Raw genomic sequence first — 27,240 nt, forward strand, 5'->3', positions numbered from 1 at the left:
GCTACATGAAGTGAACAAAGTTCTCAGAGATCAGGGAGGAGAAATGGCCCCTACGTGGAGGTATTGTTGGAGAGCCTTGATATCACTGGAGATTTAGGGAAAGAATATTAAACATTTCAGTTAGAAAGACATTTAGGTCTGCTATAAGTTTGAACATTTATCCATTAGAATTCAAGTGTTGAAAGCATATTCCCCAAAGTCATATGTTAATGGTATTTGGAGCTATGATCTCTAGGGGATAATGGGGGTCACAGGAACTCTGCCTTCATGTATGTATTAAATGCATTGCAAGAGTGGCTTTGTTATAAAAGCAGCTTTCTAGATGCTTTTGCCTGTCTCACTAGGTGTTGTTCTCTGCCATTTTATGATGCAGGAAGAAGGTACTTGCCAGAAGCTGAGTCCATAGCCCCACCATGATATTGGATTTCCCAGACTCCAAACTGTAAGCCAAATAAATGCCTATTCTTTGTAAATTAACCATCCTGTGATATTTAGTTACAGCAACAGAAAATAGACTAAGACGGGTTCGATGTAGATAAGTTCTAAAGTCATGTTTAATGAAAAGAGTTTTTCAATCATGTTTTAATGTTGTTGATTATACATTTTCTCTCTGCTTCCTATGCTTTAAATTACTTTAGGATTGTCTAAGACACTGGCCAGTCTTGGCATGTATAAATAACACAGATGACAAAGTGATTATCATCTTAAGACTTTGGAAACATGTGTTTCATTAAGGAAGGATGGGGCAGGTGTGATGAACATAGTTTTTCTTATTGATATAACCACATTAATTTCTTTTCTTTTATTTTTTATTTTTAAATTTTTTTAATTAAAAATCATAAATTTACATAGGGCAATGTTGTTTGATTCATTCTGTTATTTTTTCCCTTCTCCCCCACCCCTCCCACCACTCTTTTCCCTCTATACAGTCCTTCCTTCCTCCATTCTTACCACCCCTTATCCCTAACCCTAAACCTAACCCTAACCCTAACGCTAACCCCTCCTACACCCATTATATGTCCTCATCCACTTACCAGCGAGATCATTCGTCCTTTAGTTTTTTGAGATTGGCTTATCTCACTTAGCATGATATTCTCCAATTTCATCCATTTGCCTGCAAATGCCATAATTTTATCATTCTTCATGGCGGAGTAATATTTCATTGTATATCTATGCCACAGTTTCTTTCTCCATTCATCAAATGAAGGGCATCTAGCTTGGTTCCACAATCTGGCTATGGCGAATTGAGCAGCTATGAACATTGATGTGGCTGTATCTCTGTAGTATGATAATTTTAAGTCCTTTGGGTATAGGCCAAGGAGTGGGATAGCTGGGTCAAATGGTGGTTCCATTCCAAGCTTTCTGATGAATCTCCATACTGCTTTCCAGAGTGGCTGCAATAGTTTGCAACCCCACCAGCAATGTATGAGTGTACATTTTCCCCCACATCCTTGCCAACACCTTTTGTTGCTTGTGTTCTTGATAATCGCCATTCTAATTAGGGTGATATAAAATCTTAGGGTAGTTTTGATTTGCATTTCTCTTATTACTAGAGATATTGTAGTCTGTTTTTTTCATATGTCTGTTGATTGCTTGTTGATCTTCTTCTGTGAAGTGTCTGTTCATTTCCTTAGCCAATTTGTTGATTGGATTATTTGTATTCTTGGTGTAGAGTTTTTTGAGTTCTTTATAGATTCTGGAAATTAGCACTCTATCTGAAGTATGAGTGGAAAAGATATTCTCCCACTCTGTAGGTTGTCTCTTCACATTACTGATAGTTTCCTTTGCTGAGAGAAAGCTTTTTAGTTTGAATCTATCCCAGTTGTTGATTCTTGCTTTTATTTCTTGTGCTTTGGGAGTCCTGCTAAGGAAGTCTGATCCTAAGCCAAGAAGTTGGAGGCTTTGACCTACTTTTTCTTCTGTCGGATGCAGGGTCTCTGGTCTGATTCAGAGGTTCTTGATCCATTTTCTGTTGAGTTTTGGGCAGGGTGAGAGATAGGGGTTTAATTTCATTCTGTTGCGTATTGTTTTCCAGTTTTCCCAGCACCATTTGTTGAAAAGGCTATCTTTTCTCCATTGCATATTTTGGCCCCTTTGTGTAGTATGAGAAAATTGTATTTATCTGGGTTTGTGTCCATGTCCTCTATTCTGTACCATTGATCTACCTGTCTATTTTGGTACCAATACCATACTCTTTTGTTACTATTGCTTTGTAATAGAGTTGAAGATCTGGTATTGTGATACCCCCTGCTTTGCTCTTTCTACTGAGGATTGCTTTAGCTATTCTGGGTTTCTTATTCTTCCAGATGAATTTCATAATTGCTTGCTCTATTTCTGTAAGGTATATCATTGGGATTTTAATTGGAATTGCGTTGAATCTGTATAGCACTTTTGGTAGTATGGTCATTTTGACAATATTAATTCTGCCTATCCAAGAACATGGGAGATCTTTCCATCTTCTAAGGTTTTCTTTAATTTCTTTCTTTAGTGATCTGTAGTTCTCATTGTAGAGGTCTTTCACCTCTTTTGTGTGACTGGGAATACAAAATATATCACAATAATAACCCTGAATATTAATGGCCTGAACTCATCAATCAAAAGACATAGACTGGCAGATTGGATTAAAAAGAAAAATCCAACAATATGCTGCCAGTAAGAGACTCATCTCATAGAAAGAGATACCCATCGACTAAAGGTGAAATGATGGGAAAAACATACCATGCACACGGACACAGCAAAAAAGCTGAAGTATCCATCCGCATTTGTGATAATGTGGGTTTCAAGCCAAAACTAGTTAGAAGGGATAAAGAAGGACATTACATACTGCTTAAGGGAAGCATAAATCAGCAAGACATAACAATCATAAATATCTATGCCTCGAACATTGGCTCATCCATGTACATCAAACAAATCCTTCTCAATTCCAGAAATCAAATAGACCACAACACAAAAATACTAGGTGATTTTAACACACCTCTCTCACAGCTGGATAAATCGTCAAAACAAAAATTGAATAAAGACACCATAGATCTCAACAACACTATCAGCAATTTAGATTTAACCGACTTATATAGAATGCACCATCCAACAAAGAATGAATATACTTTCTTCACAGCAGCACATGGATCCTTCACTAAAATAGACCATGTTTTATGCCACAAAGCTACTGTTAGTAAATACAAGAAGATAGAGATACTACCTTGTACTCTATCAGATCATAATGGATTGAAATTAGAAATAAATGACAGAATAAAAAACAGAAACTTCTCCAATACTTGGAGATTAAATAATACACTATTATATGATGAATTGATAACAGAAGACATCAGGAGGGATATAAAAAAAATTCTTAGAAGTAAACGAGAACAGAGAAACATCATATCAAAATCTCTGGGACACTATGAAAGCAGTACTTAGAGGAAGATTTATTTCATGAGGTGCATTCAACAAAAGAAGTACAAATCAACAAATAAACAACTTAACACTACAGCTCAAAACCCTAGAAAAAGAAGAGCAGTCTAACACCAAAAGTAGTAGAAGACGGGAAATATTTAAAATCAGAGCTGAAATCAACGAAACTGAAACAAAAGAAACAATCAGAAAAATTAACAAAATAAATAGTTGGTTCTTTGAAAAAATAAACAAACTTGATAAACCCTTAGCCACACTAACAAAGAGAAAGAGGGAGAAAAATCAAATTACTAAAATTCGGAATGAACAAGGAAATATCACAACAGACATGAGTGAAATACAAAACATAATTAGAAGCTATTTTGAAAATCTATACTCCAACGAAACAGAAAACCTTGAAGACATCAACAAGTTTCTAGAGACATATGAATTACCTAAACTGAAGGAGGAGGACATACACAACTTAAATAAATCAATTTCAAGCAATGAAAGAGAAGAGGTCATCAAAAGCCTACCAACAAAGAAAAGTCCAGGACCAGATGGGTTCTCAGCCGAGTTCTACAAAACCTTTAGAGAAGAATTCATTCCAATACTCCTCAAAGTATTCCATGAAATAGAAGAGGAGGGAACCCTTCCAAACTCATTCGATGAAGCCAATATCACCCTGATACCTAAACCAGACAGAGACACATCGAGGAAAGAAAATTTCAGACCACTATCCTTAATGAACATCAATGAAAAAATTCTCAACAAAATTTTAGCAAATCGCATACAAAAATATATTAAAAAGATGGTGCACCATGATCAAGTATGTTTTATCCCAGGGATGCAAGGTTAGTTCAACATCCAGAAATCAATAAATGCCATTCACCATATCAACAGACTAAAAGTTAAGAATCACATGATTATTTCAATAGATGCAGATATAACAGGCAAAAATGATCTTTGTTTCTCTGTTTTGGCAATGCGGGAATGGAACACAGGTCCTCCTACATGCTAGGCAGACACTCTGCCATTGAGCCATGTCCAAGATTCCCCACCCCAAATCATTTTGTTGTATCAATTTACTGATCCATTTCAAAATTCCTTTTTTATAATATCTACCAGAGTTACTAGTAACAGAAACTTCCCAATTGACAGAAAGATCTTTCATTATTACCTGTCAAGTATATATGTTTTTTAAAAGATTGAGGGAGAAATTAAAAAGGTGAGAACTAGAAAGGAAAAGAATCTTAAAACAGAATTTCTATTAGCCTAATGAATCGACATATGAAGGACCAGAACACAAAATTTGTTCTCTGACAAAGTGAATTTTAAGATAACCACATTTAAATGCAGGCATGACTTAAAGGAAAAAGAGAAGAAGTCAAGAGATTTTGATCAGCTTTGTGAAAAAATGAACAACCAGTTAAGAGAAACAGAAGAAAAATACAAGGAGGAAGTTGAATTGAACAAAGAACTTCAACTCTTTCCTGGAACATTAAAAACAGAATTAGAGACTGCAAGAAGAAACCTAAATAAGGTATATTAGTCTTCAGTATAGATTAAAAAAAAAATTTCTTACTTTATAATATCCCTTTCACTTAATGAATATGGTTATGTTTCACTTAATGACGGACAATCTGAGAAATGTTGTGTTGGCATTATGCAATCATTGTAAGCGTGTGCTTACACAAACTTCATACACCTCCCACAACCTTCTGGGGCCACTATTGACATATGTAATCTGTGATCTCTCAAAGCATTGTACACAGTATGTGACTCTATTATTTGGGTTTAAAACAAAATGTAATCTCTCCCTAAAGTGAAATCATAACATTTATGGCTAAATTTATGTATTGCTTATCTTGGCATCATATAGATGCTCAGCATGTGTTTTCTGAATGGAGGAATACAAGGTGAATTGAGTTTAATCAGAAACATAAATGTTAATTTAGGGATTTTGTGTTCAGATACAAGATAAAGAGTTTTGAAACTATCATGGGACTATGTAAGTTTTAAAAATTGTTTTTTATATTTGTTTATGTAGTTAAGAAAAGTTTGTACTGTTTGATAAATTTACCTGTCACTTCTGCAGATAAATCTGAGTAATTCTATGGGATAAAGGTCAGTATACTCTATAGACTACTTGTTTTTAGTAGGTTTGTTTTAATTTTTGCAGCTATTACTGCTCTTGATTAAGCTTTTAGACTTTCTTGCCACTGCTCATATAAGACCAATACCTTACTGAAGTGAATCTTCATGTGTTAGCTGAACAAAAGAACACCCAGAAACAACTTTCTTGGGAATATAATTCCAGAATTTACAAGATGGGATTCTGTCAAATTTTCTTTGCAAATCAAAAGAAAAAGATATGACCCCCAAAAAAATTTCTTGAATTATTTTGTTTGCAAATGCTTGTCTCTGTATGTGTTTGTGTCTGTGTGTGTGTGTGTGTGTGTGTGTGTGTGTGAACATATATTAAACAATAACTAGATGCATCATGAAAAGCATGGAGAATTTTAAAGCCATAGAAGTATATCTTTAGTATATGTATTTTATGAGTGAGGGTGGCATTATGTCCCATTGACCTAATTAATGTTCTTAATTCAACTCCATATGTCAGCAGCTGGTCCCAGTGGGGACTGTCACATTGGCAACATCCAGAGAAAAGGCTTTTAGTATTTTTCATAGAAAATTATAACTTTCCCATAGCCTCAAAACCCTTGTTACTAAACATACCTGTTTTAGTTTGGGGCAGTGTTTCACCCTCCTGGTACATTAATGTGGATAAGTTTATTACTCCTACCATTAAGTAAGCAGGCAAAGCAGAGCCAGCAGAAACCCCAGTTGGGTATCATTTCTTCACTTAGGAGAAGAGAAACAGTTTTCTCCAAGTAATCTCCTATTTCAGTACAAAAACCTTTTAGAGACAATGACATACCATAATATTTTACTTAGTAATGATTTATCACTAAGGATGTCATTCCTGATAAATGAGGTCAGTTTATTTTGCCTATTTCACATTTTCTCACATATAAGATTTTATTTAAAAAAAGAAATCTTATTGAGCAGCAAACAATCTCAGGATTTCCTGAAAACAGCCTAACAAATATAACCTAATTCACAATTAGCATTCTGTAACACAAGCCTTCTTTTGTGACTGAATGTTTTACAATAGGGAAATAACTAGTTTAATGGAAGACCACTGGAAGCAACTTGCTTATATTTATATCATTCTCTTTCAGATTGTGATAAAAAGATTGTTGGTATATGTAAAAGTGCTTTAGTATAGTGCCTAGACTTATCATTTATCAATACCTGCACTTCCTAAACTGACTATAAAAATGTTGAAAATACACATGAATACTTTCAGTAACATGGAACTAAAATACAGTTCATCTGTCCAAATGTGTGTAGAGTAAGACCCTTATTATGGGTTGACTGGCTGTATATATGAGCTTCAGACTGCACACTTATTACTTATTTTGTTTAGCATAGTCAGACTTACTGATCACTTCCGTTCTTACTAATCACTTATGTTATGCCTTGAATCTGTTGTAATTCAGAGAAAGTCTTTTTCAGTTCTAAAATTTTTAGCTTCTTTGCTTTTTTTTTTTTTTTTTTACGCTTCTGGATTCATTGAGTCTAATATACTTTTTGAAGTTTTGGAATTTTTTGCTACTCTAAGCTCTGAAGTTTACATCTAATTTCTCTGCAGTTGAATGTCCTTTTATTGTAAATCCTTTCCTTGAATAAATGTACATGTTAAAACTTTAGTTTTAAGAAATCATGACATTATTTTATTGAGTGCATGTTTCAGTTTTACTTAGGCTTCTACTAGTAATGAAATGGAAAAAGAGATGTTGCATAAATACCACATATTGGAGGATGAATTTGCTATGATAAGATTGGAAATGGACAAAATGAGACAACAAAATCAGGAAGATGAAAAGGAATATCTAGAGGTCATTGACATTTTAAGGGAAAAGAATGATGACCTTCAAAGGACAATCAAATTGAATGAGGAAACACAAAAACAACATTCCAATATAATGAACAGATTCATATTCTGAAAACTGAGATTACAAAGCTAAAGTTTAAACTGGAAAATAAAGAGCAGAACACAGAAAGGCAGGAAACAGAAGTCAAATCATACCCTGCCAGTCAGGCTGTTGCTGCACATCCTTGTGATGAAAATCAGACATCCAAAAGAGAACTAGAACTTCCTTCTCAGAGAGCAAGAGATGGGTGCCTGGGTTTAAAGGACAAGGAAAATTTCAAAATATCAAAACTAAGTGTTGGTAGTGAGATTCTTTCCCAAAAGTTTTCCAAGTCTGGAATAAAAAACATTCTCCATGAAAAAGAGATATGAGACGTGATCTTAGGAAAGTGACTGTGACTTTAAAACAGGTACAAAGAGAACTAAAACAAAACCAGTGCCAAATAAATGAAATGAAACACATGTATCAAAATAAACAAGCCAAAACTACAATTGCATGGAAGAACAGAACTTTATACATGAGAAATTATCTCAAATGGAAAATGAAATTACATGGCTACTACAACAGATTCAGGACATTCACAAAACTTGTGATGATAGAAATGACTTGCTTGATTATATCCAAGAGCAATGTAATATTATGAAAATAATTCAGGATGATGCTGAAAACAAATATGTGGAGTTAATGAATGAAAATCATCATTTCAAAGAAAGATCAAGTCAATATAAAAAGAAAAAATCTAAAAGAGAAGTAAGTATCAAGCCAGATATACAGATTGTTTTTAAAACAGAATTTAGTGATACTTGATGATGGCAAATCTGATTTCCAATATAATGAAATGATTCATGTTTAAAGTAATAAGTCTGCTAATGATGCTTAAATTTGTGTACATGTTTTGAAGTAACACACCCTATCTGATGAACATGTAATATTATGGGCCAACCAGAAACAAAAGAAAGTTTAGCATTACATGAAACTGATTTTAACATTTAAAAAATGGAAGACATTCAAACCTTGGACCTGACAGATGCTTTATTTTGAGTAAAGACATTGTGTCTTAACTAGGCATTGTGTCTTTATATAAGAATAACATTTCAAGAGGTTAAGTTATAGATTTTTAGTACAGATATGCTGATATTAATAATGTAGAATTAACATTGCTGGAACACTATCTCTTGTTGTTGTTGGGGATTGAATCTGAGGTCCTGTGCATGCTATGCCCATGTTCTACCACTGGACCTACACTCCAGCCCTGAGTCCTAACTTTTATGCCATCATGTTGCCATACTTTAAGACCATGATGAAACAGATTAAATTGAGTGGGTTACTTTGAGAATTCATTTTATACTCTTAGATGAATTGAAATGTAGATGCCATATTTTTAATAGATTTCCTTTACTAGCATTTTATATATTTATATTTTGTAATTTTATTTTATTCACATAAATTTGACTTAATTCTGAATATAACCATCTCAATTTTTTCATCTTTATCTTCTCCCAACACAAGAAAAAAATTGTTTGTTATTAAGTCATAATTTAGGACAAATGCAGTGAATTGCAGCAAAACCAATGTTGATTTAATTTTCTTGCTGTATCTGGAATTTATTGTATATCTTCATAGATAACTTGCTAAAATTTTCCTTGCAAGGTTCAATTACTATAATGTGAAGGATATAAACTATTCTAGTTGAAAGATAATTGTAGCTGTCTGATTCATTAATTTGGCATTGAATCTTAATTTTCATCAAATGTAGGTGCCAGATTTTTGTACAGTAGGGTGAGGAGGGAAGAGATGGAGAGAGATGAAGGCCAGGTTGCCTAGGTCCTACTTTTAAAAATTTTTTATTTGTTCTAATTAGTTGTACATAACAGTAGAATGCATCTATACATGTTGATAGATCATACATAAATGGAGTATAACATCATTTTTCTGGTTGTACATATTATAGGATCATATAGATCATGCAGTCATATATGTACATGAGGTAATAATGTCGGTTTTACTTTACTATTCTTCCTACCCCTATGCCCCCTCACTTTCCTTCACTCTGCTCTTCCTAATATAAGGTAATTCTTCCCTAGGCCCCCCACCTCTTTTTGTAAATTACCATCTGGATGTTAAAGAAAACATTCTGCCTTTGGTTTTTTGGGTTTGGCTTATTTTGCTTAGCATGATATTCTCCAACTCCATCCATTTACCTGCAAATGCCATAATTTCATTCTTCTTTAAAGATGAATAATATTCCATCATATACATATATACATATATGTATACACATACACATACATATATACATCATATACATACACACACATATACATGTATGTATGTGTACATATATATACACATATATGTGTGTGTGTGTGTGTGTGTGTGTATCTCACATATATTTTCTTTATCAATTCATCTGTTGAAGGGCACCAAGGTAGGTTCCATAGTTTAGCTACTGTGAGTTGAGCTGCTATAAACATTAAAGTGGCTGTGTTACTGTAGTGTGCTGATTTTAAGCCCTTTGGGCATAAACTAAGGACTGGGATAACTGGGTCAAAAGGTGGTTTCATTCCAAGTTTTCCAACCAGCAATGTATGAGTTTACCTCTTTAGTCACATACTTCCCAACATTTATTTATTAAATTTTTTAAAAATTTAGATTCATGGCACACAAATGGGGTACAACTTTTGTTCCTCTGGTTGTACACAAAATAGAGTTCCACCGTTTGTGTAATCATACATGTACATAGGGTAATGATATTTTTCTCATTCCGTTATCTTTCCTTCACCCCACCCCCTCCCCAACCCTCATTTTTCTCTGCACAATTAATTCTTCCTCCATTCTTGCCTCTCTCACCCCATTATGTATCATCATCCACTTATCAGAGAAATCATTTGTTCTTTGGTTTTTTGGGACTGGCTTAGTTCACTTAGCATGATATTTCCAACTCCATCCATTTACCTGCAAATGCCATAATTTTATCCTTCTTTATGGTTGAATTGTATATATATACCACAGTTTCTTTATCCATTCATCTATTGAAGGGCATCTAGGTTGGTTCCACAATCTATCTATTGTGAATTGAGCAGCTATGAACATTAATGTGGCTGCATCAATGTAGTATGCCAGTTTTAAATCCTTTGGATATAGGCCTAGGTGTGGGATAGCTGGGTCAAATGTTCCAGGTGTTTCCATTACATGTTTTCTAAGGAAATTCCATACTCCTTTCCAAAGTGGCTGCACCAATTTGCAACCCCACCAGCAATGTATGAGTGTACCTTTTTTCCCACATCCTTGCCAACACCTATTGTTGCTTATATTCTTGATAATAGACATTCTAATTGAGGTGAGATGAAGTCTTAGGGTAGTTTTAATTTGTATTCCTCTTATTATTAGAAATGTTGAAATGTTGAACATTTTTTCATGTATCTGTTGATTGCGTACTTCTTCTGTGAAGTGTCTACTCATTTCCTTAGCCCATTTATTGACTGGGTTATTTGTAATTTTGGTTTAAAATTTTTTGAGTTCCTTATAAATTCTGGAGATTTGTGGTCTCTCTGAGGTGTGTGTGGAAAATATTTTCTCCCACTCTGTAGGCCCTCTTTTCACATTGTTTATTGTTTCCCTTGCTGAGAAAAACCTTTTTGCTTTGTATCTATCTCATTTATTGATTTATGCTTTTATTTCTTGTGTTTTGGGAGTTGTGTTAAGGAAGCCAACATGATGAAGATTTGGACCTACTTTTTCTTCTAGTAGGTGCAGGGTCTCTGGTCTAATTCCTTGGTCCTTCATCCATTTTGAGTTGAGTTTTGTGAAGAGTGAGAGATAGGGTTCAGTTTCATTTTGCTGCATATGGGTTTCCAGTTTTCCCAGCACCATTTGTTGAAAGGTCTTACTTTTTTATAAGATGAAAATCTGGAAGGATTTGAGCAAAAGATTGAATACTTTAGAACTCAGTTTTTAAGTTAAGCCTCTCATAAAAAAGGGATGCTTTTGACTTCGGTATGGTATTCACTACTACTAGTCAGACCTGCATAACCTGTTCTGTTTGAGAATTCAGTAGGTTGTGAAGCATTGTAATTTCATCAAATGAGAAGTGACTAGAGGGCTTGATCTATTGTCTTAGGAATATGACAGTGATTAGGCAGGAAGAAAGCACTTCTTTGTCTTTGGTGGCATTTAGAAATAAACAGGATTTTATACACAGGAGGGAAAGATGATGAACTGATGATAATATTTCTCAGAGTCAATTTCAGTTATAAATATTATTAACATGAAGTGATGTAGAAAATATTTAAGAGACATATTTCCTCAGGAGTATTGAGACAATCTCAAGAAGAACTGACTGATAACCAGACAGAAGAATCTGAGTCAGAAGTTTTATCCATTCAAGTTACCACCTTAATACAGAAGATGAGCCACAGGATTTGAAGAAGATACTAGATCAAGTCGTATGTCAAGTATGTCTTAAATTGTACTTGTCAAAAGTTGATCTGGGGGCGTCTCGCGGCCCGGGGCTGACGAGGCGGCGCGGCTCCAGGGGGAGGACTCTGGCGGCGGCTGGGCCCTGAGGAGCGCGCGGCGCTCCCGCAGAAGACGCTGCTTTCTGCACCGGACTGACGGGCCGAGGGTGGGTGCGAGAGGAAACCCGAAGGAAGAGGCGGTGGCGCCAATCTTCCTCGGCGGGAGGCAGAGGCAAGACCCCGGCCTGGGCCGCCGCTAGAGGACCACGCCCCCGCCGCCGCCTCCGATCGGCCCTGTGTGTTGGGGTTCTCCGGCCGGATCGAGGGACTAAGGGACTCGGAAGTGAAGGAATCTTGTTAGATGTATTATGGGAATTTGAAAGTTGTTGATTGATCATACTAAACTTTGCAACTGTTTGTATATTTAGTTGATACATTTTTGAAGTCCTGTTCCAAGAGAGTTCTCCAGAGGATCATTGAACGTAGGATGTTGCCACAAAATCTACCTCCTGTATTTTTCTCTTTTACTCATGAGCTGCACAATTGCAAATTTGAGCAGGATATCCGCAGACTGTGTTGAAGAACTCTGAAGAACCTAATTAACACAGGATGACCTAGCAGTGATTTTAAGCCTATAACAAGGTACTATTCATTAGTCACTGTGTCAGTCTTGGTTCTGAATGCTGCAGATAAAAGCAAGCAGACTATCTCCTTTATTTCTGAAGTATTCACTTGACCTTCTATCAAGACTGACTTTTCTAATCTATTCCGGGAGATATTAATGGAATACAGTCATGTCCACTCAAGACGGGAGGCAGATCAATACTGAATATGCTGTATCCTTGTTGGAACAGTTGAAACTGTTTTATGAACAGCAGTTGTTTACTGACATAGTGTTAATTGTTGAGGGCACTGAATTCCCTTGTCATAAGATGGTTCTTGCAACATGTAGCTCTTATTTCAGGGCTATGTTCATGAGTGGACTAAGTGAAAGCAAGCAGACACATGTACACCTGAGGAATGTGGATGCTGCCACCTTACAGATAATAAAAACTTATGCATACACGGGTAACTTGGCAATAAGTGACAGCACTGTAGAACAACTTTATGAAACAGCTTGCTTCCTTCAGGTAGAAGATGTGTTACAACGTTGTCGAGAATATTTAATTAAAAAAATTAATGCAGAGAATTGTGTGCGATTGTTGAGTTTTGCTGATCTCTTCAGTTGTGAAGAATTAAAACAAAGTGCTAAAAGAATGGTGAAGCATAAGTTTACTGCTGTATATCACCAAGAAGCATTTATGCAGCTGTCACATGACCTACTGATAGACATTCTCAGTAGTGACAATTTAAATGTAGAAAAGGAAGAAACAGTTCGAGAAGCTGCTATGCTGTGGCTAGAGTACAACACAGAATCACAATCCCAGTATTTGTCTTCAGTTCTTAGCCAAATCAGAATTGATACACTTTCAGAAGTAACACAGAGAGCTTGGTTTCAAGGTCTACCACCCAATGATAAGTCTGTGGTGGTTCAAGGTCTTTATAAGTCCATGCCTAAGTTTTTCAAACCAAGACTGGGGATGACTAAAGAGGAGATGATGATTTTTATTGAAGCATCTTCAGAAAATCCATGTAGTCTTTACTCTTCTGTCTGTTACAGCCCCCAGGCAGAAAAAGTTTACAAATTATGCAGCCCACCAGCTGATTTGCATAAGGTTGGGACAGTTGTAACCCCTGATAATGATATCTACATAGCAGGGGGTCAAGTTCCTCTGAAAAACACAAAAACAAATCACAGTAAAACAAGTAAACTTCAGACTGCCTTTAGAACTGTGAATTGTTTTTATTGGTTTGATGCACAGCAAAATACCTGGTTTCCAAAGACCCCAATGCTTTTTTGTCCGCATAAAGCCATCTTTGGTTTGCTGTGAAGGCTATATCTATGCAATTTGAGGAGATAGTGTAGGTGGAGAACTTAATCGGAGGACTGTAGAAAGATATGACACTGAAAAGGATGAGTGGACAATGGTAAGCCCTTTGCCTTGTGCTTGGCAATGGAGTGCAGCAGTTGTGGTTCATGACTGCATTTATGTGATGACACTGAACCTCATGTACTGTTATTTTCCAAGGTCTGATTCATGGGTGGAAATGGCCATGAGACAGACTAGCAGATCCTTTGCTTCAGCTGTAGCTTTCGGTGATAAAATTTTCTATATTGGAGGGTTACATATTGCTACCAATTCTGACATAAGACTCCCCTCTGGCACTGTAGATGGGTCTTCAGTAACTGTGGAAATTTATGATGTGAATAAAAATGAATGGAAAATGGCAGCCAACATCCCTGCTAAGAGATACTCTGACCCTTGTGTTAGAGCTGTTGTGATCTCAAATTCTCTTTGTGTGTTTATGCGAGAAACCCACTTGAATGAGCGAGCTAAGTATGTCACCTACCAATATGATCTGGAACTTGATCGGTGGTCTCTGCGGCAGCATATATCTGAACGTGTACTGTGGGATTTAGGGAGAGATTTTCGATGCACTGTGGGGAAACTGTATCCATCCTGCCTTGAAGAATCTCCATGGAAACCACCAACTTATCTTTTTTCACCAGATGGGACAGAAGAGTTTGAACTGGATGGAGAAATGGTTGCGCTACCCCCAGTATAGTTGGGGAGTTCAGGGAGTGCACACCTGATTCATGTGCTTTGTCATTTCCTTTGCTAAATGGGAAGTTATGAAAGGACTAAATATGAGTACATAAATATCTATCTTTGATAAATTTTATTTTTATGCCCTACTTAATATTTGCATCAGTATAATATATATCAGTGAGTCTTACAGAAAGATATGCTTCCATAATATGAAATAGGTTATTCAATAACTGAGAAACTTTTATGTGTATCTCGAGAGCATAAGAGTCTGATTAACATTGTTAGCCCTGTGTATGTACAGTTCAAGAAGTTCACTTACAAAAGTAGTTTCCTGTTCCTAGTGTGGTATATCACAAATTGTGCTGAGGTTATTTCAGTATATGAATTTCATTCCTGTGCTTCTGTTCTGAAGTCCTGGAATACAGTTTTTCCAGTGTAATTAATTCAGCTGCACTTAACACTAATGTCCTTGTTGGTATAGAAATGTTGTCTAAATCCTATACTATAGTTGAAGAAGATCTTCCATAACTTCATGGTATTACACAGGGAAAGCTACGACTGCAGGATCAGTCTATTAGGTGCATGTATTCTCTTTCCACTAACTTATACTTGTCTATCCTAGAATACAGGTTGTCCATTCAGCTGGTCATTTACCAGGTGTGGACTTAAGTTGCCGGGCTTGCAACGTGAATTGCTAGCCCCTCATTGTGCAGGTCTGTGTGGAGCTTTAATCAGTAAATGTCTCCACTTTCTATATTACATTAACATTGGCTCATGCATATAACTACCTGCTGCTGATGTAGTTCTCCATCTTAAAGATTTAGAGTGGGTTAACCAGGTCATTACATCTTAATTTAATAACAAGCATTACTGTAGAGTGATTGTGTATAGGTATCTGTTAGCTGTCAGGGTGTGTTTTTTTTAACCTGATGTGTGTGTGTTGGGGGGGTAGGATTAGGAAGGTGAACTGTTCAGGAATTTTCTGCACTAGCTGTGCAGAAGAGCAGATAACTAGCGCTGCTCTGGCATTAATCCCAGGAACCACTAGCAGTAGTGGGGCGCCGCCAATCTAACATGAGCACAAGTGCTTCATGACAAACATTACTAGCATGTTCAACTGCATAATGTTCTGGCACTGTATTTTGAATGATATTAATTTATTAAATAAATTGTATATAAAAAAAATGAAAAGTTGATCTGAACCTGTTTAAATAATAAAAAATGTCTTAGGATACAATTTTCAGCAGAAAACTTTTATGGGTTTTTATGATAATTGATTTTATTCTAATTTAGTTATCTATATGGTGCAATTGTTCTTAAATTCTGAATTTCATTCTTACATTTTTTCTTATAAAATCATACATCTTTTCTCAAAATAGCTACCCTTAGGGCCAGGCATGGTGGTGCATGTCTCTAATCCCAGTAATGTGGAAGACTGAGGCAAGAGGATCACAGGTTTGAGGCCCATCTCAGCAAAATAGTGAGGCCCTAAACAACTTAGAAAATCCCTGACTCAAAATAAAAAAAATAAAAAGTAAAAGGAACAGGGAATACAGCTCACTGGTTAAGCACCCCTGGGTTCAATTGATGGTTTAAAAAAAATCAAAAAACTACACAACTACCTTCAGGAAAGTCAAGATTTTGTATCAATTCTCACATGAGTTTAGAAACAAATTTTTTTTTCTATTAACCAATATTTTTCAGTGCTACCTTATTGTCATGGTTTATCAAGGCAGATTAAATCAGAGGATCCCATTTCATGGAATGTTCCAGGGAATTGAGTTATTTCATACCTTCAATTACTGTGATTGGTTACAGAATCTGTGGGTAATGGTTGAATATATTTCAAGATTACTTGTGCAGAAAGACTATTATATTTTCCTTAAATTTCAGGTTAATTTTTAAATAATTGAACATCAGGGTTTTTTTTTTCCCATTTAAATGTATTATAAAAGCATACAAATATTTAAATTATGTCAGGTACCTCTATCTGAAGAAGAGAGTGAAGAAATTATCCAGTTTCTTCTAGTGAATCAGTTAAAAGGCAACCTTATTGGGACATATTGCAGAGACATACATTTCACTCATTTAACACATAAAGCTCATTGTCTCTTACTCAATTAGCAGAACTGTGTACCCATCACCACAGACAATTTAGAAAATTTGCATGACCTTGAAAAAAAAAAAAACCGACATCTCTTAGCTATCACTGCCCTCCTCCCTCCATCTTCCCAGTCTTAGAAAACCACCAAGATAGTTTTTGTCTCTCCAATTTGTCTGTTGTGGACATTCATGCAAGTAGATTTATACAATGTTTATTCTTTTTAACCATTTTTTTCACTTAGCATACTGTTTTCAGAGTTCATCTTTGTTGTTTCAAGTATCATTTGTTTTTGTTGTACAACATTTATTTTTTAATCTGTACCACTTATCCATTTAGCAGTTGATGGGCCTTAGGATGCCTCTACTCCTTGGCTGTTAGTGCTGATGTGGCTGGGAACATAAATTTATAAGTTTTTCTGTGGGCATGTTCTTATTCCCCTGCCATTGGATTTTGTCCACTGCACTCAAACTGATTTCACCATCTGTCAACCTTACATCTCTTGTCTTTTCTGTTTTCATTCATTGACCTCAGTTGTTCAGAACTGGCACAAAAATAATTTTTCCTTTATTCATGAAGATTTCTGTCTTTTCTGATTCTCACTCACCTTATTCTTCTTAGAACTATTTAGCACTATTCCACAGTGCACTTTTTTTTTTTTTCTTTTTTGGCATTGTGTATTATCTTGTTGAAGTATAAATTCAACTAAGAAAAGAAGTATATCATTCATGGCACCTATTCTTACATAAATAGAAAATATTTTGCTTAAAATTTGTTTTGTTAAAATTAGGTGTTGTATATTATATAATATTTTTAGATATTGACCTCTTGAGGCTTTATTCTAACTTTATTAAAAAATTAAGTTTAAAATTGAATACACCTAATCCAAACATTCATTGAATGTTCATAATTTTCTCGCTATGAAATTGAATCTAGATTTCCCCATTCCTTTGTTAAATAGCCAGATTAGGAATTTATACACCAACTGAAAACTGGCTCTACCACTTCTAATATGTCATACCACATTACCTTAACCTACTCATCAGAGTGCTGCTGTAGATTATAATTTACTGCAATTAAAATCATGCAAAATTTGTGAATGGTTTTGTACTCAAATATTCTAAACATGCTTCTTTATTATCAAACTCTGTTGTTTTATTCATGCAGGTTGATGATCTCAATGTAAATGCAGGAGCTACACTTTTCAAAATATTTGCAGCAAGATGAAAAATATGAATCTTATTTTAAAAGCCTGAAAAATGTATATGAAAAATTAGAGAGCAATCAAAAGAAGTTGGAAGAAGATGTGGCAAACCTCAAAACATATATGCCAAACAATCTAATAGAGCATGGTCAAGGAGTACGGCAAAAATGGGAGGCTGAACAAGGAACAAGACAAGAGTTAGAGGAAAACCAAGAAGAAGCATCTCTATTTTCAGAGGTTATTTTATTTATCTCTAATTTGCTTCTAATTCATTTCACTGAAAATTTTATTTTGGATATATGCATTTTATGTGTCTCCTCTATGTTCCTTGAGATAATTTTCTTGTAGGTTTTTAGAGCAAGAATGACATCTTTAAATATTTCATTTTTCATTACTGTAAAAACTGACTTCATCTTTCAGAACTAATGACTTCATGAGAGAATCATTTGCTATTGAAGAATAGTTGTAATAAATAAGACTGTAAGGAGGAAATTAAAAAAAAAACTGTTAAGTTCAATTTACCATACACTTGAATTGTTAAGTGACTTTCTTCACTTTTAAATTGATTTTACAATTCTTTGAATTTTCACATTACAAATACTAACTTTGAGAATGATTCATGGCTGAGGTCATAGTTCAGTGGGAGATAACTTGTGTAGCATGTGCAAGACCCTGGAATCCAACCTCAATAGAACAACAGAAAAAAGCAATTTAACTTGACTATTTAAACTCCAGCATCTTTTCCCCACATGTTTAAATTGCTCCCTGAATTATTGATTCTAAACTAAAGTAACTATACAATAATTATTTGGGTTATAATTATTATAGTTTTTTTAAAATGTCCTTTCAATTTTCTTTAGACACATACAGCAACTTCAAAAGTTTTAGAGGAGTTAAAGTATAATGAGGTTTCAATGATAAATTGATGCAATGCAGAATTGACAAGCTACAATTTGAAATACAAATGGAAGAACATGATGAATTCCATGTAGAAGAATATAAAGTACAGAAGTATGTCAAAATGTATACTAAGAAAAGAGCTTAATCTTCATAATTTGTCTCCATTGCATAACTTGTATAGTGAGAGAGGTTTATGAGATTAGTAGAATGCAAAAGCTAATCAGACAATACAATTTTTGGAAGTAAATGAACTTGGTGTTGAAACGTTGGGCCAAGAATTTTATATTTCTCCCCCCTTTTTGCATTTATATAGCTCTCTCTTATTTGTTTTCTTAAACTATTCTACTAGACTTTCAGGTACATACTTTTGAAGCTTTATAATTCAGACAGCTATATGGTGACCAAATTACTTACAGGCATTTCTTTACATAGAAAAATTAACAAGTTTAATTATGTTTTGAAAGAATACAAACTAAACCCTAAGTGTACAGTACTGGTGGTTCTATTCCCCTAGGCACATTCAGACAATTGATAAATTAACCATTTTTGATTGTGATATTTGATGTTACCTCAAATGGTACTTAGGGTTAAACTGATCTTTGCAGTTTTTCCTCTCTACCTAAGGCCTACTTTGATATAGGGAAAGAGTATCACAGGGCTGAAAGGAAGTATACTTTGCAGTGTGGTTAAAAAGAATTCCATGGTCAGTGTTGGGGGAGTTAAAAACAGAATTGACAGGTCCCACCTCTGATGCCTTGGTAACAAAATGATGAGCTGATTGACTTGGAAGCTGCTTTAATACTTTTTTTATTTGTTCTTTTTAGTTACACATAACGATAGAATATATTTTGACGTATCATACATACATGGAGTATAACTTCCCATTTTTGTGGTTGTACATGATGTAGAGTTACACTGGTTATGTATTCATATATGAGCTTAGGAATGTTATATCCGGTCCGATTCATTCTACTGTCTTTCCCATTCCCATCCCCCCACTCCCCTCTATCCATTTAGTGACCCTCCCCTCCTCCTTCCCCCTCCCTGCCTACTGTGAGTCAGCATCCACATATCAGAGAGAATATTTAGCCTTTGTTTTTTTTGAATTGACTTATTTTACTTAGCATGATATTCTCTCGTTCCATCCATCTCTAGTTCCATCCATTTACCAGCAAATGCCATAATTTCATTCTTCTTTAAGGCTGAGTAATATTCCATTATATATATATATATATGTATATATATATATATATATATATATATCACAATTTCTTTATCCATTCATCTGTTGAAGGGCACCTAGGTGGGTTGCATAGCTTAGCTATTGTGAATTAAGTTGCTATAAATATCAATGTAGCTGTGTCACTGTAGTATGCTGATTTTAAGTCCTTTGGGTATATGCTGAGGAGTGGGATAACTGGGTCAAATGATTCCATTCCAAGTGTTCTAAGGAATTTCCATACTGGGAAGCTGCTTTAATTCTTAATCACCAATCTAGCTGTCTTGTTCTGCTCCAATGGTAGTTGTTCTGAATTACTTCTCAGTGCCCAGTGCTTAATTTCTCCAGGTATTGATAAGAATGTGTAGATGGTGAAAGGAAGTGCTTGAAAATGTCTTCAAGGGATGTTTTTTAAATTATTCACCTGCTTTATAAATACAAGTAATTCTAGCTTAGTTTTACTCTAATTTTCTAATTGTATGTTTAAGGAGTCCATGATGCTTTAATATACTTTAGTATAATGAAATGTCTTTGTAGTCAAATAAACTAAGGTATCCATCATCTCACATAGTTACCCTCTAAATACTACTATTTCTAATGGTGTCCTCAAGAATCCCATAAGGAGAGCCTTTCAAGAAGGCAGCAGTGTTTTCTGTTAAGTCATACCTCTCTGCCTGCCATTACTCTCCCACTGGTAGTGTTTGAATTTCTTGTGGGTTAGGAGGCCCCTGGAAATATATGCATATCTTTAGAACAATTTAAAACCTGTGATTGTATGCCCTACTCTATTATGATGGATTTTTTAATGTTAAGACTGTTTTCACTGTGAATTTCCATTTATTTCCATGGCTTTTGTTTGTTTGTTTTATAATGCAAGTGATTTAGGGAAAAATAATGAAATACCAAGTATTTGCCTTTTGGAATCCTCACAGAATCAGTAAGAGCCTTCAGGAAGTTAATACCAGACTCCCAATGGAAAATCAGACAGATTCTTTACCCTGTCCTCACTGTAGAAGACCTGTCCCAGGGTGTCCTTGTGTTAAACTTAAAAATGACAACTGGTTATGCAACAGAAGGTCTCACCAGAGAGAAAACATAGCAGGTTCTTCTTCCATCCCACAGCCTTCATGTCAAAGCATTGAAGACTATCTGGCTGAGGTAGGCTATGCTTTGTTTATCTTTTGGGAGTCAGATTTCTGATTTGTCTTGTTTTGACTTTGTTGAAATACCAAGTTATTTAGTTCACTTATGAATGTGAAGTAAAGGCCACAATAATCTATAATTATAAAGAATTTCAAATTTTACAATTTTATAATGTTTCTGGAGGTCCTATTTTCAAGAGATATTAACTTTAGTCATGAAATGATATTTTAACTGTTCTTTAATTCTGAATTTAAATTAGATTTTTGAATGAATTAAATATTTCAAATGAATAAACATTGGTTTAGAGTTTTGATGGAATTTTAATGATCTTCTTAAATCACAGAAATATAGTGCAGGGCTGTTTTAAAATGAGGACACAATCTTATGTTTTCTTTTGACTTTGTATCCTAACCAAATACAGAGAAGAGAAAACCTGAGATTTATTAAATATCAATGCAGTCAAATGTGCTAAAAAAGGGAAGAAATTAAATAACATTTAATACATAATTATAAGATCCTAACTAACTGATATTTTTTGTCCATCAGTTTGTTAGCTGACGTGCATATTTTTCTGAAAAACATGAAAGGCCTCAGTCTTTTTAACAATAAAAACATGAAGTGTCTCTCAGTCATAAAATTAGATGACTGTGCACTAAAAACAAAAAAAAAAAAAGTGAAATATTTCTGTAAATTGTTAAAGACAATGCAAACACAACATGTTCTCATTCATTCTTACCAGAAAATATCAGGGAGAGTATCATTTAACAAGACAATGATGAATGATGAATGGAGACACAATGCAAAGGAAGCTTTTTTCCCCATTAATTTCCTGGAAGAAAGATGTGTTTACCTTTTAGCACTTATACATAGGCTGAAGAATACTTGAAATTTACTCTAGTCCTTCCTAGACTGCCTTACAGGGCATTAGTTTGCCAAAGCAGGCAAACTTTAACAGTCTTAAGAGTACTCTTCTATCAAAATGCAAATACAGGTCTCTGTAATTACTGCAGAATACCTTCAAAGGGGAAGGGAAGGAGTAAAGAGAAAAGAAAGCTACTGGTGAAGAATGATGATCAAATTACTTTATGTGCATGTTTGACTGTGTCATAATGTATTCCACTAATATGTATGATTATAATGCACCAAAAGATATATTTTAAAATAATTTCATTTTGAAAAACAAAAGAAAACTCAGGCCTGGGAACCCCATCAGTCCAAGAAATTCACCTTCACATTTAAACTGCATAGGGACTTTGGATATCACAATATTTTTATCACCTCAAAGTTCTTATTATGTTCACTATTCTCTTTAGATCATCTTTGAAGAATCAGTAAGAGAATAGCTTTTACATGAAAAGCACTCTAAATGGTGTACTTGCAATAGAGTTTGAACATTTTCCACACATTTGTAAGCATATTCATAAGTGTAATTAGCACTAAGTTTCAAAAACTTTGCTCCCAATTACTGAGAAGAAATCAATTACTACTAAAGAGCTACATATTGTTTATGAATCTGGAAAGTCACAAATCAAAGAACATAAGTTTAAACTGACTGTAATATTTATATTGTGTGTGTGTGTGTGTGTGTGTGTGTGTGTGTGGTATTAGTGGTTGAACTTAGGGGTGCTCTTCCCCTGAGCTGCATCCCTACTCCTGTATATTTTTTGTTTTGTAGCAGCATCTTATCAAGTTCTAGGCTGGCCTCAAAATTGCCATCCTCCTGCTTCAGTCTCCCAAGTCACTGGGATTATAGGCATGTGCCAAAGCACCTGGCATTATTGTCTGGAGACGGAATTTTCTGAAATCTTTGTGTATTCATGCTAATAAAGAAATGTTTGGTCATATTCCACCTAACTTTTCAAACTTTGCCAGAATAATTTTCTTATGACCTATTATAATACCTCTTTCTTCTTTTCTGTATTTAATTTTATGGGTTGAAAAATTGATAGCATTGAATACATGTTAAATATCTAATTTCTGAAGGTAGAGATGAATAGTTTATTTTAAAGAAAACTATATGAAAGTGAAAAAAACTGATTAGAAAATTCTAAGGGGTAGAATTTTGCTAAGAATCATACTGTATTACAATCAGTATAAACTAGGAGTTGAATTGTTTAACCTTTCCAATAGTAAGCTAAAGCAGCACCCATCTGAAATGACCTATATTTAATAAACCAATATTGTTTGAACAGTTTAGGGCATTATACATATATATTCTCTACCTAAACTTAAAATAATTAGGACTTTTGTTTTGTGTATGTGATTCTTTTAAGCCATCTTCAAGTTGGGTCTAGTCCCTTAAAGTTTTATTGAAAAAGTCACATTTTCTGAGTAATATATCATTTCTATGATAATCTCTCTTGTTTAAACTAAGCAATATAATATTTGCCTTATTTCAGATGGATGATAAGAACAGAGGCTTTATCTAGAAAAGCTAAAGAAGGTATGTTGCCAAACTATGGTTAAGTTTGGATTCAGTGATTTCTGAAATAAACTACAAATAGCAGATGGCATGCCTTTCCTCAGATCAGTGAATAGATTTCTACATGAATTAAGTTGTTTTTCTTGCAAAAATCAAATGAAAGCTTTGAAAAAAAAATACTAATGAAGAACACACTCATTCATCTTTCATGGCTTATAAAGGCTCAGACTGTCCATAATACCTTTTTTCTGGATTGACACTTTTTTCACTTCTGCTACCACTATGAAAACAGACTTCACCCACTTCTCTCTGGTCTATTGCCAAAACCCAGAGTCATCTAGTAAAACTTGGTCAAGCATTTCAAATACACTGACTTTGACTTTGTCATTGGTTTTGCTCTTAAGAAAAGTTTTAAATTTCCTAGTAAGGAATTAAAATATCCAAATTAACTGGATCCTCATCAAGTTGTTGCACACACCCTACTCTGCCCCTCTGCTCTAGCTTCAAGTCACGCTGGAACACTTGTACACCTCACCTCTCATTCTTTGCATGCACCTCTTCTCTCTGTCATACTTCCTCCTCATTCTTTAGGCATCAACCCTTAGAGCACTTCAACCCAATAAACTAGACATAAAACTGGGACAGAAATCCCTTCTGTGTTCCAGTAGTGCCCTGTTAAATTTATACCTGTCATAATACTCTGTGAGAAAATGGCCTGTCTTTTTGTTTTTGAACTTATGAGATTTGATTGTTGAGGGGTGGCTTTTATCATCTTCATCTTGTCACTGAGAACTTGTCATATGCTTTAACATAAGGTTATTGAATTCATGAATGCAGGGTGGAAAACCTGAAGTTCTGATCCTGTCACATTGATAATTCAGTGTGCAACTCTGGGAAAATTATTTTTCGTAGTCATCTTATAGTCATACACACATGTTTTTCACTCTTATTAACACTAATAAGTTATTAACTTTTTGTTTACTGGTTCTTGCTTAGTGAACTATGAAATGTTTCATGTAAAGAATATAATTATTTTTCTTTTCACTTGCTACAGAATATGTATCTTGACCCACTAGAACGTCTGCCTAAGATCTACTAATAAGCCAAGAAAACATCTACTTTTGGAAGCATCACAAGAATACACAGAAGTTTTAAGGGAAAAATATATGATATTAATGATAACATTGTATTTATCAGACATTTGACATGACATTTTAATTGTTTCCCACTAAATGTATGTTGTGGAAACTTAATGAAAATATGTTTGTATCACATATATATGTGAGGGACTTCATACAATATTTGAAACTGTTTCTTTGTATGTATAACCAAATTTGAAGTACAAGTGCAAACCAGTATTTCAGAGTTTAACGTTCTGAAACTGTCTAAGTGCTGGATATTTAAGAAGTACCTAAGTGATCCAGTGATCCATATTACCTTGGTGGATCTAAAAATAACATTAATGATGGATTATTTGTATTATACAAATTGTATCACTGTGTATAGACCTAGAGATTTAGGCAGAGAATATGTTGGTGGGCCAGTAGTGTACTCACTACCAATGTTTAAAGTATTACAATTATTACACTGTCATCAAACTTACATACTCTTAATTTTTTTATAATTTTAAGTTTAAGCACTAACTTATATTCCTTTCTTGGTGAGAAACAAAATTTGTTTAAGACTTTTCACTTTTTCTCTTTGTACATTTGTACAATTGGACATTTTGGAAATAGTCTTAGCATTACAGAAAAGTTCCCTAATAAAAGGAATATTTCCCCCCTGAACCATTTGGGAGTAAATGGCTGACATACGCTGTTGACAACGGGGTGCCATCCATGCCCATCTCTTGTATAAACAAGCTATTTTGTGAACCGGACCCCCAGGAAAAGGGCGTGCAAGCACTGAGGATGCCGGCAGCCACAGTGGCGCCTTCGAGGGCCAATAAAGGGTAAAATGGGATGCGTTGGGCCCTGGGCTTATCAAGGCTGTTCAGAGATATCTACCTGAGGAATGTGCAGCTGTCCGGAGACCCCATCTATCAAGGACAGGGGAACCTAGCCCTGACCCCTCTCCCTCATAATTCACTCTTCCCTCCTCCCTGCTCCCTCCAGGACCAGTTCAGTTTTGGTGGGACCCAATAAGATTCAAATAAAGTGAAGGGACCAAACCAAAAGAGGACAAATATTTAGCTGTGTGAATTTTAACCAATAATGTACAGGTCCTTGTGTATGAATGCTGGAAAAAACTCTTAAAGAGTGCTTTCTTGCCACTCGGGGCCGCTCCCTCCCCCCAGTCATTGTATTGGTCTGAGGGGCTGCTTTCGGTCCAGGCTCGAGCTTGCTTTAATAAAACCTCGTTGTGTGATTTGCATTACCGTGTGTTCACTTTGACTCTCCCGGGATTAGTCAGAATGGGACCCTAACAACATCATCATTCATGATTACTATAGTATTTACTACAATTCAGAACCTGCTACAAAACTACAATACAACCTTCATAACTGATAAGTCAATACTAATATCTTTGAATATATTCTACTATCATCAGATTCTTTCGAATTTTACTACTTTTCAAATGTCCTGTACAATGATATTATCCCATTCAGATTCATGCAATACACCTAATTGTTCTATTTTGATTGACTCCTTCAGGGACAAAAATTCCTCCATCTCTCTTTGAACTTAAAGAAGAATGCTCATATAATGTGCCTCAGTTGTTTGTTTTTGTTGCTTCTGGTTTCTTTATGATTGGAACCAGATTATGTGTTATTTGGCAAGAGTATCACAGAAGTGATTCTGTGACTTTCTCTTCAAATCCCAATACTGATGTTGCTAGCATTAATCACCAAAGGCGATGTCCTTGTTCCCCTTTGTAATTATTTAGCATTTTATATAGACATAATTTGAGACTATTACATATATCCCTAAGCCTCATCCAACTTTCTCTTTGTTCATTTAATAGAATCTAACTAGATGACTTATTTTATTAAGTTTAATGTTACTTATTGATATAATTATAAAAACATTTTTCTCTTAGAAATATTCTATTTTGATAAATTCAGACTTGTTAAAAGATTTGTAACAAGTACAAAGAATTCTTAGAAAATATTCCTGAAATGTTAATGTTTTACTACCTTTGCTTTATCCCTTGATCTCCTTTCTAGATAAAGATAAATATAAATATATGTATATAACAAAGACAATTTTCTCTCAACATTTGTGAGTTGCAGACATGATGCCTATTTATGACAAAATATTTGTATTTCCTGGAAACAAAATTTTTGTCTTATATGCCTATAGTGTAATGATCAAAATCAGAAAATCAAATTTTGTTAAATATTAATATCAAATCTACAAAACTTATTCATAATTTCCAATTAGTTCAATGATATCCTTTATAACCAAAATAAAACCTACCTTAGAAGTTTTCATGATCCATAATTTATTGTGTGCATTGGTCTTTTTTCCTTAGTCTCCTCTAATCTGGGTTAGTTCCTGAGTCTTGCTGTGCTTTAGATGACATTTAAGTTGTTGAATGGTATATGTCAGTTTTGTAGGTTTTTCTTCAGTTGGGATCAGATGATGTTACCTCATGACTGGATGCAGGTTATGTCACTAGGCAGGAATGTCATGCATGTGATGCTGAGTTCTTCCCAATGTAGCAGATTACAGCTGCACTGACAGACCCTTCTGGCTTGATGTTAGGAAGTCCACATGCCAAGAACTGTGAACTTCCTCTAGGAAGGG

At 34.8% G+C, this 27,240-nt stretch overlaps 1 pseudogene across 1 annotated transcript; it reads left to right on the top strand.

Moving 5' to 3' along the window:
* Window positions 1–11,940: 11,940 nt before the first annotated feature.
* Window positions 11,941–15,651, top strand: LOC306660487 (kelch repeat and BTB domain-containing protein 2-like; annotated as a pseudogene). The gene has a single exon. The product of its transcript is annotated as a kelch repeat and BTB domain-containing protein 2-like (transcript).
* Window positions 15,652–27,240: the final 11,589 nt, after the last annotated feature.

This window comes from Sciurus vulgaris, assembly GCF_902686455.1.
Source record: "Sciurus vulgaris genome assembly, chromosome: 4".
Lineage (NCBI taxonomy): Eukaryota > Metazoa > Chordata > Mammalia > Rodentia > Sciuridae > Sciurus > Sciurus vulgaris.